The sequence below is a fragment of the Tupaia chinensis genome, unplaced genomic scaffold, assembly GCF_000334495.1.
Source record: "Tupaia chinensis unplaced genomic scaffold, TupChi_1.0 Scaffold000566_1, whole genome shotgun sequence".
Taxonomy (NCBI): Eukaryota; Metazoa; Chordata; class Mammalia; order Scandentia; family Tupaiidae; genus Tupaia; species Tupaia belangeri.
In genome coordinates this window covers 173,615-178,421 of record NW_006160079.1, presented here as the reverse complement: position 1 = coordinate 178,421, position 4,807 = coordinate 173,615, and positions in this window count along the sequence as shown.

The window sequence follows — 4,807 nt, the reverse complement described above, 5'->3', positions numbered from 1 at the left end:
TTAATATTAAATTAATATTAATAGTATACAAAAACTTTGGTGCTGTATAGCTCTATTTTCTTCCCTTTCCTTTGTGCTCTTATTGTCATACAAATTTCATCTTTATATAAGTTCATTTTTTATCATTGCTTTATGCCATTGCCCTTTTCTTCCTTTATGAGAGAAACAGTAAAAAGAGAGGGGATGGGAGAAAGAAAGAGATAGGTGTATTTTAAACATTGATTACTTTTTCCATTATTGAGAGACAGAGAGAAAGAGAGAGAGACCACAACAGGGTCTTCATACTGTATTTCCATCCACTTCTAGCTTCAGTCAACCCTGGATAATGGGCACACATGTGACTGGCATACTCAGAGATTTATCCAAATAGGAACCTGGATGTATGTGGGTCAGCCTTGCAAAGTGTCACATTTTTACTGCTGTGCAATTGTATAGCTTCTGAGATAGGCATTTTTGACAGGATCTTGCCCTGTCATAATCCTCCTGCCGCAGCCTCATAATTAATTAGGATTGCAGACACATGCAACTGCACTCAGCATGTTCATGTTGGCCCAGGAACTGAACCCAGGCCTCCCATATGACTTCTAGTCTCCCAAGTAGTGGCACGCATATAGTGGCTGGACCATACACCGTTGCTTTTTAAGTCAGATGAAAGAAGAAAAGCATTACAAACAAAAGTACATTTATACTGTCATTTACATATCTGTCTAGTATTCTTTGTGAATTTGAGTTACCATTCAAACTTCTTTCATTTCAGCCTGAAGAATTCTCTCAGTCATTTTTGTGGTGCAGGTCTACTAGAATTCAAATCTCAGTTTTTAATTTTTTAAATGAATTAATTTTTTAACTTGTAATGCTTTAATTTCTCTTTTATTTTTGAAGGATAGTTTTCCTGGACATAGAATTCTTGGTTGACAGTCTTTATTTCAGCACCTTGGAAATGTCATTCCTCTATCTTTTGACCTCTATGGTTTCTGATGAGAAGTTAGTTACTAATCTTATCGATGATCACTTGCATGTGATTAATCATTTTTCTCTTACTGCTTTTAAGCTTCTCTCTTTGTCTTTGACTTTTACCAGTTGAACATGATGTGTCTATGTGTGAATCTCATTGTATTTATCCTACTTGGAGTTCATTGAGCTTCTTGAATATGTAGATTGGTGTTTTTCATCAAATTGAAGACTTTTGGTCATTTTTAATTTTTTCCTGCAAATATTCTTTTTGCTCTTTTCTCTCTTCTCCTGAAACTCTCAATATTCAAGTGTTGGTAGGTGGTGTTACACATGTCTCTGAATTTCTGTTAATTTATTTTTTTACTGTTTTTTTTTTCCCTATCCTTTAGACTAAATCTCACTTCAAGTTCAGATTTGCTGATTCTTTCATCTGCTAGTTCAAATTTGTTCCTTTTTATTATTTTTAAATTTTGCTATGGGATGCATACACTCACTGGGGGTAGAGAGAAAAGAGGATGTACACAGAAGGAGGATGATTTCACTGCAATCCCTTCTCCTCCACTCTCCTCTTGGGATTTTGGGCATTCACTCACACACATTTTTTCAAGCTGCTGGATCTGGGACTTGAGCCACACAGTTCATCATCTGTGATTCAGCCACCTTAACCTCATGCCATCTGACTGACCCTCGGATCTACTTTTGAGACCCTCTGTTAAATATTTAATTTCAGTTGGTGTATTTTCAACTTTAGAATTCCAATTTGATTTTCATGTCTGTATATGAAAATATAAAATTTACCACGTCAGCAATCTTTCTTCCTTTTTAAATTTGCCATAAGGCATGTGCACCTGCTAGAAAGCAAGAGAGAGAGAAAATGAGAAAATATCCCTCAAGGGAGATGGCCTTACAGCAATTCCTTCTTCTGCATTCACCTTTCAGGATTTGAGCATGCACACACACACACACACACACACACACACACAGTGTGTTTTTCAAGACACTGCTCTGGGACTCAGACTGTGGGATCCAACTGCCTTAACCACTACACTATTGGCTGGCTTCACTTTTTTAAGTATACACAATTTTTAAGTGTACGTATCAGTGGAATTAAGCACATTCACAACATTGGGCACCATCATCCATCTCCAGAACTTTTTCATTTTCCAAACTCAGTTTACTTATATTATAACACTCTTAATCCTCTCCCTTCTTTCTTTCTTTATTTTTTTTGTGGGGGAGAGATTTTTGCTATAGGGGGCATGGGCATGCTGCAATCCCTTCTCCATTCTCCTCTCGGGATTTTAGGCACAACTCACATGCGCCCAGCATGAGTTTTAAGCCACGGTTTGGGGCTTAAACCATGGTCAACTATGTGGGAGTCCATTGACCTAACCATTATACTTTCTGCTGGTCCCTCAATCCCTCACCCCCCCCCCCTTCCAACCCCTGGCAATCATTCTACTTTCTGTCTCTATAAATTTGACTATTTTAGGTATTCTAGGATGGTATAAGTGAAATCATACAATATTTATCCTTTTATTCCTGGCTTATTTTACTTAGCATAATGCCTTCAAATTTCATCCATGGTATAGTATATGTCAGAATTTCCTTCCCATTTAAAGCTGCATGATATTCTATTGAATGTATATACCACACTTTGTTTATTCATTCATCCATGAATGAAATTTTGGGTTGTTTCCACCTTTGGGCTGTTGAGAATAATGCTGCTATAAGCAAGGATATATAAATATCTGTTCTAGTCTCTGCTTTAAATTCTATTTTTAAAAAAATTGTAATAGGGCATGTAAGCCAGCCAGAAAGAAAGACAGAGACAGAGAGAGAGAGAGGAAGGGAGAAGGAGAGAGAAAGTGAGGAAATAACACCACCCCCCCCAACGAGTATAGCCACATTGCAATCCCTTCTCCTCCATTCTTATCTCTGGGTTTTGAGATGCATACACACACACATACACACACACGCTCTGACTATGTCTTCCAAGTTGCCAAGTCCAGGACTCAACCTGTGCAGTGGACCATGCTGGATTCAACTGCCTTAGCTACAAAGCCTCTTGTTTTCTGTTTTTGTTTTTATATTAGCCATCCTAATGGATGTTTTGATTGTATTTCCCTAATGATTAATAATATTGAGCATTATTTCATTGCTTATTAGCCATTTCTATATTTCCTTTGGAGAAATGTCTACTAAAGTCCTTTGCTCATTTTTTTCATTAGGTTGCTTTTTTAAAAAAATTGAAGTTTAGGAGTTATTTATATATTCCAGATATTAACCCCTTAATATTTGCAAATATTTTCTCCCATGTCATTGATTTGTAAAATATTCTGTCCCATTCCTTTTTACTGTGTTGATGATGTATTTTGATTTACATAAGTTTTTAATTTTGATGAAGTCAAATTTGTCTTTTTTTTCTTTTGTTGCCTGTGCTTTTGGTGTCATACTCAAGAAATCATTGCCAAATCCAAGATCTCCTTATCCCCAAGTTTTCTTATAAGGGTTTTATAGTTTTAGCTCATATGTTTATGCCTTGGATCCATTTAATTTTTGAATACGATGTTAGATAATGATCCACTTGATTCTTCTGCATGTAGATACCTAGTTTTCTCAGAAATGTGTGTTGAAAAGACTGGTCTTTCCTTATTTAATTATTTTGGCACCATTACCAGAAGGGATTTGACCATATGTGAGGATTTATTTCTGGGCTCTCTATTTTATTCCATTGGTCTATATATCTGTCTTTATGCCAGAACTTTATCATTTTGAATACTGTAGATTTGTAAGTTTTTAGATAAAGAAGTGCAAATTCTCCAATTTTGTTCTTTTTTTGCTGTAGAGCACATGGGCTCACTGGACACACACACACACACACACACACACAGAGAGAGAGAGAGAGAGAGAGAGAGAGAAGAGAGAGAAATATCCCCCCAAGAGGGATGGCCACACTGCAATCCCTTCACCTCTATTTTCCACTTAGAATGTAGGGCATACATTCACCTATGCCCGGTGTGTTTTTCAAGTTGCTAGGTATGGGATTCAAAATGTGAAATCAGCCATGTGAGATTGAGTCACTTAACCACTATGCCTCTGGCTGAGGTTTCCTATATCTGAAAAAAAAAATGCTATGGGATTTTTGATAGGGATTGTGTTGAATCTGTAGATCTTCTTGAGTTGTATTATCATGTTAACACTATTACATCTTCCAATCCATGAATATAGGATGTCTTTTTTATTTAATGTTTCTTTTTTGATTTTCAGTTTTCATGTTTTTTTTTTTTAATCTATTTTTTTTTTTAAATTACCAGAGGGCTTTTGTAGTCTCCAACAAGAGATGGAGAAAAGGAGAAAGTACCTCTTGGTGAGGTGTGGTCATGTCACAATCCCTTTTCCATTGCCCCAACTGATCGGATTTGGGGGCATGCATGCAAACATGCCTGGCATGTTTCTCAATTCACTGGGTCTGGGATTTGAACCATGGTTGTCCTTGTGGAACCTAGCTTTTTAAACCAATAGGCTACAGGTCCAGCCCACTTTTTAAATTTCCTTTAGGAACTTATTTATTTATTTATTACAACTCAGTGTTTTTTAGTATACCCAAAATTTTCAAAATAAAAAATTTAAAGAAATTTAAAACTAACGTAAGATGTAAATAGAAGTGAAAAGTTGTACCCTTAGCAACATTTTGTAGTTTTTTTTAGTGTATAACTCTGGCATCTTTGCTTAAGTATATTTCTAAGTATTTTACTCTTCTTGATGCTATTGTAAATGAACTTGTTATCTGAGTTTTATTTTAGATTGTTTATTGTTAGTGTATAGTCACAGAAATTACTTATTTCTGTGT